Genomic DNA, 13,402 nt, shown 5'->3' with positions numbered 1-13,402 from the left:
GGCCTCGGCTGCTCCTGCGCCTTCTCCCGGCAGCCGCCGCCGCTGTGCAGTTTAGCAAAAATCCGACAGGGGCCGCGTTTGCTGAGCGCATCCGGCCGCCGGGCAGCCCGAGCGGACTGCGGGGCCCGGCTGGCCGGTGTAGACACTGAGAGGGGATTGAGGGGAGGGCAGGCGGGGAGGGGCGCGGGAGTCGAGCTGGCCCGAGTGTTCGCCACCCCGAGTGTCCGGTGTCCCCGGTGTCCCGGGCAGCCCCTGGAGCCCTGGCCTTGCGCCCCCGCCCCCAGCCAGGGCTTAGGTGAACTTGGGGTGGGGTGAGCGTGCGTGCGTGCGTGTGTGTGTATGGGGGGGAGGTTGGACTGGGAACGCACTGTTTTCTTAACCAGTTTGATATTAGCAACTGGATTTTTACTTTAAGACCGGCTTTGCTCCCTGCTGGGGTGGGGAGGGGGCGATCTTTTCCCATCACTCACATCTTTGTTCATTGTTCACTGAGTGGAAGGCAGGCGACTTAAAGAGACGAAAGAGAGGAAAGGAGGGGGGAAAAGAAAGAGGAAAAAGAGGGGGAACAAGAAGAGGGAAGGAAGAGAGGCGCGGGGAGAGCGCCCCCGCCCCCGCCTGGGTCGGGTTGGCTGGTGAAACAGTAAACCCGCGCACGGAGGGTCGCCGGGAAAGTGGACATTACCGCTTTAATTAACTTCGAGATGCTCCGGCGGCGGGACCTGGCGTAGCCGTGACGCGCCCCCATAAATCTGCCCGGCCTGGGGCTGCTCCGAGAACTCGTACAGTAGCGGCGTCAGACCCGACGCGCGCCTCCCAGTCCGGAGCCCATTAGCATAATTGGATCTTTCTTTTTTTCTTCCTTTTTTTTTTTTTCCTCATTCTCCCTCCCTGAAACTTGTTTGAAAACCCAAGTGAAAACTGCGACGACCTGCACGCTCAAAAGCGAGTGCCAAGTAAGTGCCCTGCGGTGGCCTCGGCGCGCCGGAGGTTAGCGCGCAAAGCAGGCGAGCGAGGTGCCTGGGCGCCGCGCGCTGATGGGCGGTCCTCGGCGGAGGGCTGCTTGCTGGCGGGAGGACTGCAGCCGCGGGCTCCGGGGCTCCCGGCTGGCAGCTCGCACAACTTTTTTTTCTCTGTCTCCCGAGTTCTTGGGCCAGGTGAGGTGTTTGGGCCACGCGTGTACCTGTGGCGAGCCTCGGGAGGCGATCTTTGGGGCGCGGTGCAGTTGGGCATCTCAGGTTCGGGCGGGTAGTTGGTCCCCGCCGCCGTGGAGGGCAGAGCTGCGAGCGAGCGAGCGAGCCGGGTCGGCTGCTTGTCGCGCCGCGCCGCGAATGCAGCTCGTCGCCAAATGCCTCCCCCATTATTCTAAGGTTTGTGTCTCTGGCTGTGTGTGTGTTTGTGTTTGTGTGCGTGTGTGTGATCAGCTGTGCTTTAAAAAGAAAGAAAAGCAGGCACAACTAGAGCAGGAAGGGCTTCTCCCTTAGGTCCCCCTCCACATTTCTCCAGCATCATTTATTTCTAGTGCTCGATGGAGAGAGTGCAGGGTTTCTCTGCTAAAGACAGGGTCACCGAGAGATTGACAATTCTGTTGGAAATGCCATAAATTCTATAGCCAAAATAGCCATATTCTATAGCTGCATTCATAAAATACCAGCCCTTGCAGGTCCAGGGAAATGATTTTATCGTATCTCAAATTTTTTTTAAAAAATACAGAATAATGTATTATTATTATTATTTACAGTGTTCAGAACCTGGGGGAAAAGTCGATTTTCTTGGGAGAAAACTGTAACCCTAGTTCCTGTTTGTTAGGGAACTTGCTGGGGACAGGGCCCACCACCCTGACTGGAAGGGGCAGGGGACTCAGCTTTGGCCTGGGGAGTCGCAGGGGGGCAGCAGGCAGCCCTCTGGCCTCTGCTCAGGGAGAGCCTAGGGCTTCTGGCTGAAGGCTGCTTTAGTTATGATGTCATTCTGATAGCAGAGTGCAAATGTCTCCTGATTCCACCATTAACCGCCTGGCTGATTTGCTTGGTAATGATAGCACTGACGTCCAGCGCTTTGACAAATGCAGGCCCGCAGAGCCCTAGGAATTAACTTTTCCCCCCACTGAGGAGGGAGCGACCTGCCAGAAGTCTTATACTACTGGGCCCCTGCCTTTGAACTTTGTAGTGCTTCAGTCCAGACACTAACATGGATGACGGGCCCCTGGACTGAGGGACCCCTGTCTTCCCAAAGTTTGGAAAACTTTTAGAAAGCTTCAATTTACAGAATACCCTTAAGCTGGTAAAACCTGAAGCCAGTTGTGACCAGGCAGAGACATTTGGATCTGACGGATGGATGGGACCCTGGGTCTCTCTGGGGCCATTGCATGGAAGAAGGGATTGTGACATCTGCTTCCTACCTTCAGTCCTTTAACTGTGACTTTATGTTAATATCACTGCAAGTAAACCGGATTTAGTGTGGATTTTTAAATAGTGTACGATGATTTAAGATTTCTTTTGATTTACTGTTCAAATGAAATTTGCATAAATGTGATGAAAATGAACTTAACATCTGGGCATATGAAAAAAGGTTAGTACCTCATATGTCATCTGCAGAGAAAGTCTCTAAAATGCTTTCACCCTAAACTGGGTTCGGGGAAACAGTTCCTGGAGACATAAATGGTAATTACGGAAAACCTGGAGAAAGCGCTTTCAATACATTTGCATTCTCTTGGACCACTGCTCTGAAAACCCATCTTATTCTGTGCCTGGAGTGCTTAACTTCTGAGCAGGCTTGAGATCCTCACAACTCAGCAAGTTAACTGCTCTCTGGGGCTGTCTTCACGGAAGACTTTGGGCAGGATGGGGAATGGCAGTCATGCTGCTCTGGTCCAGGCCGGAGGCCAATAACCCCCATTATGGGAAAGGACACGGAGGTGGCCAGGATGCGCAGCTCTGCTAACCACAGATGCCCATTAGGTGCTGAAGGCAGTGCTGAGATATGGAATCACTGCCTGCTGAGCCCCAAAAAGCTGACGGGTTAGGTTGTCTACTCTGCCTTAGGTAACCGAAGAAATTTCAATCAGATCAGACCTATAAAATCCACAAGCCCATTTAAATGAACTCCGAACTCCATCTCACTTTTTGAGCAAGACAGGCTTATCTCTGGCATAAGGAAATCAGAGTTAAACAGCTTTCCCCAAACGTGGTTGTCTTTTGCTCAAAAGTTGGCTGTGAATGGCACAGGTGTTTTTAAAGTGCCTTGAATGGAGGGGGAAAAAAGACAGCAATGATGCTCATGAGAATATAGATGAACTTATTTTTTTTTTGGAAGAGGATCATAAAAGAAGAAAGCAAATAGATTTATTTTTCCAGTTTGAATGAGGACAATTATAGCTTTTTAACGTCTTTGGATTTAGTGTTTTTAATAAGCCTTTTAAGTAAGCTGAAATATCAGCTTGCATTTTGTTCTCAGCATTATTTAAAGTGAGACTTGACGCAAGTTTAAAAACAGAAGTGAGCTTTTTGCAGGTCAACTTTTGTCCGTGCTGAGAACAGAAGTCCCCCACAACCCCTCTGCCAGGACCTAGAGCAGGTGAGGGTGCTCAGCTCAGCTCTGCTGAGACAGATTTGGGCTGGAAGGATGCTGGTTGTCAGGTGGCCTGATGCCATGTCCCAGGCTGTGAAGGCTGGATTTTGGAGTCTCAAATCAAGATGCCAGTTCACTGACATGGGAGAGACTCACCTCTGCTAGTAGGGCTTGTGAGCTGAGGAGCTTTCTTGGTGAAACCATGCCTGCCGTGTACATCGACATATCCCCTCCAGGACGTGTCCCCTCCAGGATGTGCCATGGCAGGACAGCAGAGAGACTTGGCGGGGAGGGTGGGGGGCAGAAGGAGCAATCGCAGGGCAAGGTGGGGGTGGAAGGTCTGACTGATGGGGCTCACTCTGTGTCTCACCTGGTTGTGTGGTACCCGGTTGGGAGTTGTTGGACCTTTTGTCAAGGAGAGGGTTGATTTCCAAGGTCTGGACTGTGTGGGCCACCTTTGGTGGCATTGAGTGTCCTTAGAGAGGGAGAGCCAAGCTAAGCTAGGAAATCACGTGTGCAGTCATACCAAGCTAAGCCAGGGAGTGGCCTACCAGCATCTAGGTTGTGGTGAAGCTGGTGTGTGTGTGTGAGTGTGAGTATATGGCACTTGTGCTTGTGAGTGTATGTGTGTGCATGTGCTGGGGAGGGTGATCCTGCTAAGAAGCACCTGTTACGAGATGATTTCCTGTTCACCCACAGTTGCACCACCCAGGGTAGGTTTGTGAGTTTGTAAGTGCATGTGCACAGTGGAGGGGTCAGGGCTAAAATAGCTGAAGGAATCACAAAGTGTGTGTGGGTGGGGGGGACACATAGCTGCTCAGAAGATGGATCCAACAGAATGCAGACCACCTTTCCTAAATTTTATATATATATGTGTGTGTGTATGTGTGTGTGTATGTGTGTGTGTATATATATATTATATATGTGTAATCCTCCCCCCACTGCCGTTTGAAGGCAGGTGTGGATGGAAGCCTCCTCAGGAAGTTGGGCCACCCAGCAAGCCACCTGGCTTGGGCACCAGCAGTGCCTGGGGTGGGAGTGGGGACTTCTTGTCCAGTTTGTGCCACCGGCAGGCTTCTGTTGACCGTCTGCCACGGGGGCTTCACTGTGCAGAGATCAGAGGTGGTTTTAGGCCAGCTCTGTTGGCTACTTGAAGATGCCGCCCCTACAACGTTCACTTTTAAAAAAAAAGCACTGTAGGTCTTTGGTTTCTCTTACATTGGGGTTTTGTCTACTACAGAGGGCATTGAGCCCTGGGCTTTTCACAGCCCCTGGGTGTGCTGGAGGCAGGGTTATCTGCCCTGGGAGACAAGATTCAGGTGAGGCCTTTGGTGGAACTTGCCAGACTAGGCTGGACATTGTTTCTCTAGGCCAACTCGGTTCCTCAGCTGTGACACTGGGCATGTCTGTCCTGTGTGTTATAATGATGTTTAGCAGCGTCCTAGACCTCTACCTGCTAGATGCCGGTAGCACCCCTGCGGCATGACAATCAAACATGCCTCTAGACATTTCCCTCCATCTCCTGGAAGGAAATCCGGCTTATTCCCCACATTCCATGTGCCAGGCCTTGCCCCAGCGTCTCAAGGGGCACAGGGAGGTCTGGCCCCTGGAGAGTGCACAGGCTGGTGGGGAGACAGACGTACCCCCAGTGCCCTGAGACACCAGAGCCTGCACCCAGTGAGAGCAGACCGATGGGGTCTGAGAAGTGCGGGGAGGACTTCCATAGTGGAGGAATACCTGGGGGAAGGGTGTCTGGAGAGGAGGTGTGGTGCTCAAGGCTGACTGGTGTTATGTCAGTTACACCCTGACAACGGCCCCGCCAGTGAGAGCTGTGTTTCTGGGCTCCCTGACTGTGACATGCAAAGCAAGAAGTAGCAAGCAACAGCTCTTAGGCTCCGAGTTGAGGCTGGGCATCCTGCTGGCAGGATGATGACTATGGTTTATTTTTGTGCACTTACTATGTGGCAGGCATGGGTTCCAAGTGTTCGACTCGTAATCCTTACAACCCCTCTATGAGCAGGTCTTACATTTGTCCCAAATTTCAGGCAGGGAACCTCAGCACTGAGAGAGGAGGGTGGAGGGTCCAGGATTAGAACCTACCCAGTCTGCCTCTGGAATTGTCACGCTCAATGCTCCTCGTGCTGCCGAGCACCTCCCGTGACCCACAGCCAGCTGCCCTTCCTGGGGGCACACTCACGGCGAGGCCCCTGAGATTCCATCCTTGACCCAAGAAGTTCATCCACAGCCTCCTGATACCAGGTAGAGAAGGCCCAGGGCAGCCAGAGCAAGCTCTCTTTGAGGGACATGGGCCTCAAGGTGGGTAGTGGCAGGAAGGCCATCTAAATGCTTCCGAGGCATTAAGAGATGACAGAAGGAAGATCGGTTTGTAAGGTCCTTCTTCTCCACCTACCTATTCTTACTCTGTAGCTTTACAATGAGGAAATAAATTGCCATTTTGACACAGGAAAAATGATCACCGTAGGCTTGAGCTGACATTAACCTGCAAGTTTTTTATCAAGGCATTACAGCCTTGATTATCTGAGCTGTGTTTAGCTGGACTTTGATTATTCAGGTGGGCTTGTCTCTTGCCTGTCTCCCTGGCTGCTGGTTCTTCAGCCTGGAGGCTGGTCAGCCAGCTCCCCACGGCTTCATTCCATACCTCCCCCTCTCCATCCATTTGGGACCATCAGCCCCCTTCACGATTTTTTAGCCTTTTGTGGTTTTGTTATCAAATACACACTCACAAGTACACGTAAACAGAATGAAGTAGCCCTACATAGGTTGTAAAAGCCAACCTGTAAACTCCCTAAAATTGAGATTAATCATAGATATGCCGGTGCCGCCTTCATTATATGGATGCAGACATCCCTTGGCGCAGTTTCTCCAGCGGGCACACTGAGGGGTGCGACAACTTGTTGCAGCCACCAGCTCTAGCCAGGCAGAGCCAGGACTGGAAGCCAGCCTCACTGGCCTCGGAGCTCACACTGCTGACTCTGCCTGCACACCCACCCTCCCCACCCCACCGCCTCCCCATGCAGTGCTCAGAGAGGACTGGGAACACAATCATCCCTTCCTGTCCTATTAACTCGCCCTTCACATGGAAGTTAAAAATGTAAACCAGAACTTGCTACTTGGAGGACATATGCATTACTGTAAATTTGTTTTCAAGAGGGAGAAAATATTTGGAAACGGTATCAGCTAAACTGTATCAACTATGGAGAAGCAAGCAGATCACAGACCACGTAAGATATTATATATGGAATTCAATCTCTTGGAATAGCTTGATTGTTTAATTTTATCTTTTGAAATATCTGGAAACACTTGTTCCTTATTGGCTAGAGAAAAAAGTGACACAAACAGTTTTTTGTTCTTTTAAAAAAATTTAAAATTCTCTGCTGAAATCTGTTAAAGTCAAGTCAGGCAAAGCCTTCCAAATTATTACCGAAAGGCTGTCATTTCTATGAAGCCCTACTGAAGGGGGTGGGGAATCTTGTCGAAATTACAGCTAAAGTGCTTTAATTATTTTGCTCCCTGGACCAGGGCTCCCAGTCTGGGGGTTGTAATCTGTTGATGCCGAGTGGCTATTTCATCAGCCTTAAATCTGCACCCGAGCAGAGAGCATCTCACTGATGAAACATGGCTGGTTCTGGCAATTAAACTCAGGGCAGGATTCCTGCAGCATCTGAGAAACTTTACTCACAAACGTTTCCACCCGAAAGAGGGTCAGCGCTGGTGGGTGGCAATCCCGCTCCAATAGCCCAAGAAGAGTTCAAAAGGTGGAAAAGTGCAGTGTGGGAATGTGGGGAGGGAGAAAAGCGGCCACATGCCGACTTGAAAGGATTTAATCTGCGCAGCCGAAACCTCCCCGATGGTGGAGGGCCGCCTCCGCGCTGGTCCGTGCGGCCACAGGGTCTCCCCGAGTCCTCCCGGCCACCCTGGACTCGAGCTCTGAGCCATCGGAAGCCCAGCCCTACCAGGAGCTGTTGTGGATTTTGGATGCACCATTTCTTAAGCAGAACACCAGACACCCTGTCTGCAATTCTTTTCTAAGATCATTGATTTGACAACTTAATATCTATTTTCTGTGTGTTTTTTGTTTTGTTTTGTTTGATTCCTTTCCCCCCTCTCCACCCCCCATTTCCTCCTTTTCAGCTGTCGCACCCTTTGCCCAAGAATTCTGAAAGTATGCTGAAAAAGCTTTTGTTGAAGTTTGGTGGTGGGGGGCCATCGGAATTTCAGTCCCGTTTGAAATTCTCATCTAGCATATTTTGGAAGCAGAAGAAATACAGACAAGATGACATGAGCATTTGCATCATCTAAAAATGTATTGATTAAGGCTGTAAGGTGGCAATTTCCCCTTTAATAACTGCTGCCACCCCAAGGAAGACACAGTGGCTTTCTAAGTGCGTGACAAATGATGGGCTCATCTAGGATCTGGTCATCTGATTGGCATTTCCCGTGACAGTGCTTCTGTGATGCAAGGAGTGGTGATATGCCTGTCGTGTGTGTGTGGGGGGGGGCGGGGGGGTGGAATGTTCATGCTGTGCCTGTTGGCATGTTTATTCTTTAGTGATGGCTGTCTGGTGAGGTCAAGTCATATATTGCAGATATTAGAGTATGTACCATTTTCAAAGCCTCCCTGAAGAACTGGCTGCATTTTGACATCCTGCCCTTTTATCTCAGTCATACCAGCAACTTGATCCTCACATTTTCCCTCCTGTCTCTAAAGGTTGACAGGAGCTCGATCCATATGAGATGGTTTTTTTTTTTTTTTTTTTTTTTTTTTCCCAGGCACTGCCGGCTCTGCCTGACTTAGGAGCCTGGCTGCTCAGGTGAAAAACACCAGGCCCATGTGTGGATCTTGGGGACTATGGGGGTCTGCTGTTCAGAAGAACTTTTTTCTCCCTTTGCATGATAATATTGCTCAGATAAAAATTGTGTAATTTTTGTGTGTGATCTCCAAATACCACCTTCAATAAAATAATTTGCTCATTGATCTGAAGAAGGAGTGGTTTCCAGCTGCTTCATTCCTCGGGACAGACTTTCGAATTAGAATCTGTCTCTGACTCACTTCTGCTAGAGGCTGGCCTCCTGTGGAGGCTGTTGTGAAGGGGCTGGGCGGCCTGGGGAGGCTGGGGATGGAGCGCTTGTTTCTCTAGGAGTCAGGGCTGAGCAGAATTCCATGCAAAATTCTAATATGATAATTTGTACTTAAATGTGTAGATATATGTGCTTGTCCGTCTCCTTCTCAAAGGCAGGGGAATTGAATCGTTGCTGCCCTGGGGAGCCAGGGCCCCTCCTTTCATTAATCGCTAGCATCAGCCAACTGTTAACCCTTAGATTAACACAAGGAAACTTTGTGAACCTTTCTACTCACTGTATCTTTGCTCCAGAACGAGTGTCTGAGGGGGAATTCTCGGTGTGCATTTTATTTGCTAATTAAATTTTTTTGCAGCAGTTACATAGTGCATGCTTTGCTTGATATGTCAATATCTATAAGTTAGTTTTTTTGCATTATTTAATTTTCAGGGGTGTTTCTTCCCTCATTCCATGATTAAGATGCTTATTTCATTGAGCTGGAAACATCAAGTTTGTAAATGAGAAAGAGCTAGAAGCATTTTTTTGGGTTTTGTTTTTAGGCAGCCTAACACAGTGATAAAGAGCTCAGGACCAGTCGGTTGGGACCAGGCTCGACACCCAGCTCCACCACTTACAAGCTGTTTGCGAGCAGGGCATTTCTGTCTTTAAGCCTCAGTTTTCTTATCAGTGGAATTGGAATAATTTTTCCTCCCTAAATTAGTCATCAGGATTAAAAGAGAAAATGATTAATTAGTGAGTCCAGAGACTAGCTATTCAACAAATGGCCAACTAGTATTATTACTGGTTCTATATATTTTGTTAAATATTTTAGGAATGAAAAACCCCACCAAGAACTATAGCCATCACTCATTTGCAGAGCCTAGTGAAGTGTCATTCCTCCTTTGTTTTCCTGGCTGGTCTTTGGAGTTATTTACCTGGGGATCAATAACTATCAGCTGATTGATTTCCTATATGTTTCAGAAGATGCATTTTAAAGGGTCAGCTGAGTTCATGGAAGGATACAGGGTGGGGGTAGGTTTGAGTCTTCACTAAACAAACATTCTCATTGCAATCCATCAAATGTTAGCGCTCTGTTTCCAGGCCACACACACCCACACCACACGCGCCCCACACTGGTTGTGGGAATCTTGATGGGAACATTATGGGCCCTGCTTTTTATCTTTGCCCTGGATCGAAGCCAGAGGCTCCCAGGAGGCACTGCCGTCATTCATTCATTCAATCTATCTTTGAAAAAAATACGTATTAAATGTATGCTGTGTCCTAGGCAGATTGGTGGTATCAACGGGAGTAGAATCTCTTTGGGGCTGTTATATCAAGACAAAAGCTCAAGTGAAGATAGTGAGGATGATTTTCTGGGTTCCAGGTTCCAGATTTAACACACACACATAAACACACACACACACACACATACACACATGTATGTACATCAGATGCTCACCTAATTTGCATACTTGCATATGCTCACACACTGATTTCAAGGGAGACAAATGCTTGAGCATGAAGTAAAAAATTAATGAGTTGAATTTGTGGCCATTGCATTCAAGATGAGTCACCCGAGAGAGAGGTGGGGGGAGTCAAACGTAACTCCTTTACTTTTTCCTACTGGGGAAAGGGTGGAATTCTGGGGTGGCTTTTTCTCACTGGAGGGAGTCCCAACTCTATGACAAAAAGCACATGCCAGCCATCCTTGGAGAGTACCCTAGTGATGTCATATTGAGAAACAGGATCCCATCTTCCTACAGGAAATTTAAAGCCAAGATCAGGTCCTGTAAATAAACCTCTAGTATTTATTGAGTGCTTATTACATAGGTGGCTTTGGGCTTTAAAATGCAAGATATCATTTTATTTAATCCTTAGAACATGCTGTGCCTTTTGATGGAGAAAAGGAGGCACATGGACATGGTGTGACTTGCTCAAGGTCACAGCTGGTAGGTGGGATAGCTGGGCTCCCTCTGCGTGGACTTGTGCCTGGGACAGGTGGGCTGAAGTGCCCCTTGGACTTCTGAGCCCCTTGGCTTCTGAGCCTCACAAACCATGTCGCTTCTTCAGGTCGAGTTGTGTGTGATGGAGCAGCTGCTTTCCTGTCGCACTCCTCTCGTCACACCACTTTGGGCAGCGTCGCCATGCTCTGCACTTCCTTCGCTCAGATTTGTCCATCCTGCAGGTATTCACTGTGCTGGGTGTGAGGGGACACAGCAGTGGACCCCACATCCATGGTTCCTGCTGCCCTAGAGAGAGTCACAAGAGAGGCATGATACTTATCATTTCCACTGTGACCATGAAGACTCTGAAGGAAGGGGACAGAGGGCTGTGGGGAAGCCCCCTCTTCAAGAGGTGATCAGTGATGTTCTTGTAGGACTAAAGGTGAGCAGGAGCCAATTAAATAAAGGGGAGGGAAAATTTCTAGGCAGCGGAAATAGCATGTGCAAAGGCCCTGTGGTTAGAAGGATCTTGATGGTTTGAGGAGAAGAAAGAAGGCTAGGGTGGCTGGAGCTGGTCGTGCCCTGCTCCCCAAAGAACAGTGCAGTCTTCTTTCTTTGTATGGGGAAGGAGACATCTTCCAGCTGGTCCTGCTCCCTCAGTCGGCTGTGAGCACAGCCCACTGAGGGGCACTTCTGTTGGAGGGTATCCACTGGCTGCTTGTGACCTTCTCTGCCATCCAAAATCAGTATCTTTTTTCCAAGTGGCCCTTCCTCCCTGCCCTCCATCTGTTCTTCTTCCTATATAATTCATTCATTCTACAAATATCCACTGAACATCCACTTTGCACCAGGCATGTAGAGAAGTTAGTTAGAAAGTTAGGCAAAAATGATAAAGCTCGCTTATATTCTAGGTCCTGTTGAGATTCACACATGTGTCTGTGATGCCTGGCTCCCCTCTGCCCCTGCCCCCGCCCCCGCCCCAACTCTAGGGGGTGTCCCCTGACTACACCAACCTGTTACTTGGTTTGGTTAGACTGGCTTATACTTCCTGCAGCCTCAGAGGAGGGAGGCTGTAAAGTTTGAATTTTGCATCAGCATCTCAAAGTTCTTTCTTTCCTAGACATGGCCACTGTGGGTACACACTTCTCTCTGTCCCTTCCAAGTGTGTGTCCTTGTCAGGCAGTGTGCAAAGTGCTGGGGTGATGAGGGACAATGCCACCATGGGGCCTCTGCCTCCCCTGGGCGGCCTCTGCCTCCCCGGGGACACCTTGAATTTGTACTTGATTCAGATGTCTTGGGATCTGGAGAAAGTTCTCACCTCCCAGCTCTTTCTGGGGGTCATGAACCCCATCCCCTTCCAGGAAAGGGACAGCGTGGCGGGAAAACTAGGTACTTGTTTATGTCACCTGTAAGTCCAAATAGGACTTTCTGATGTAGAACTTGAAAGTACACATTTACATGCCTGGCCCTTTTGATTTATTGCTTACATGATTACAGTAGTAACTTTTACATTTAATTTAGTTTAATTTTCTAGTGCAAGATGAAGTATGTCCTGGCTCTTTGGATGCTGAACTTTTTTTTCCTCATCATTTGGTTTTAAATGGTTAAGTAAATTTCATTAAATAACAGTAAACATTCCGAATCATCCTGCATAGATATCGTATTTCACATCATTGTAACTTCGATGTAAAATATTAAAATGTAAATGACTCAAAAGAAAAATTATGGAAACAAATGCATGACTTTTATTACACTTCCAGAAAAGTTGCTTAAATATTCCCCTTCCTTAGCAAAAATCTGTGATGAATTAAGAGGAAAAAAAAATTTAAGGGCACTATAAAAAATAATTATTTAGAATAAAGGAACTGACCTTGGTAAGCGGTATTCCCCCTTTTCATCTGTTCAACTCTGTGAAGATATGTTGGCTATTGTCCACTCACCAGCTGGATTATTATAAAGTAAGCTATATCTGCATGAACATAATCATTTTAATTTCTAAGCTTTAGTTGGAATATTTTAGCTATGTATGTAAATATAGATCTAAATTTATATATACATTTTATGAAATTTGAACCAACAGTCCTCTCTTTGCCTCTTAAGAAATATTTCAGCCCATAGTAAAAATTGTCTGGGAAGCATTTGGTGTTTTATTTTGGTCTCTGTCATGACTTTCCATGTGATTGTTCTATATTCATCTTGAAAAGTGACACAAGATTTCTTTTCCATAATAAATAGCAAATAATGTAACAATAACAAATGAGAACGCTAATGAAAAAATTATATTTTTCTCCAACTAATAGAAGAGTGCCGACAATAGGTAGAATAAAATAAAATCAATATTTTGACATTGGTCTATTGTATCTGGCTCATTAATTTGGAGAAAACTTCTGTCTTCAATCCTAAGTCACAAAGTGCCAACAAATAGTAGTTTTAATGCCTACTTTCATTCCAGTGCATTTAATGCCTTGCAAGTTATTTTTGGAGGAAGATAGATTTTTGATTCTGCAGATGTATAGCGATGGCATTGTGTAGGTTTTTGTCTTAGGGAACAATGAAAAAGTTTTGCCATGTAATTGGCATTCAAGAGATGGTTCATTGCAAATTCCAGTTCAGCAACATCCTATATGGTTTTTCATATAAATGAAAATATGTGTGCATATCTGTGCATGAATGTACATATTGTACATATATATGTGTATATGCATGTAAATATATATCATTGTCCTGTTTTATTTTCCACATGCACACACACTCTTAAGGGCCATGCTCAATTCATGTTCATTAATTTCACCCAAAGTTTCACTTAGCTTCCTCTT

The 13,402-nt window shown here is 47.4% G+C and overlaps 1 protein-coding gene across 1 annotated transcript in view; it reads left to right on the top strand.

The window, feature by feature from the left end:
• The first annotated feature begins 452 nt into the window (after window positions 1-452).
• Window positions 453-13,402, top strand: part of ZNF536 (zinc finger protein 536) — a 276,649-nt gene continuing 263,699 nt past the window's right edge. Inside the window, 1 exon segment of the mRNA XM_032486222.1 lies at window positions 453-953. The gene's annotated coding sequence lies outside the window, so the exon portion shown is untranslated.

The sequence above is a fragment of the Camelus ferus genome, chromosome 9, assembly GCF_009834535.1.
Source record: "Camelus ferus isolate YT-003-E chromosome 9, BCGSAC_Cfer_1.0, whole genome shotgun sequence".
In the NCBI taxonomy this organism is placed as follows: Eukaryota; Metazoa; Chordata; class Mammalia; order Artiodactyla; family Camelidae; genus Camelus; species Camelus ferus.
Note: the sequence above shows the minus strand (reverse complement) of the source record. Positions and strands in the feature narration are given on the sequence as shown.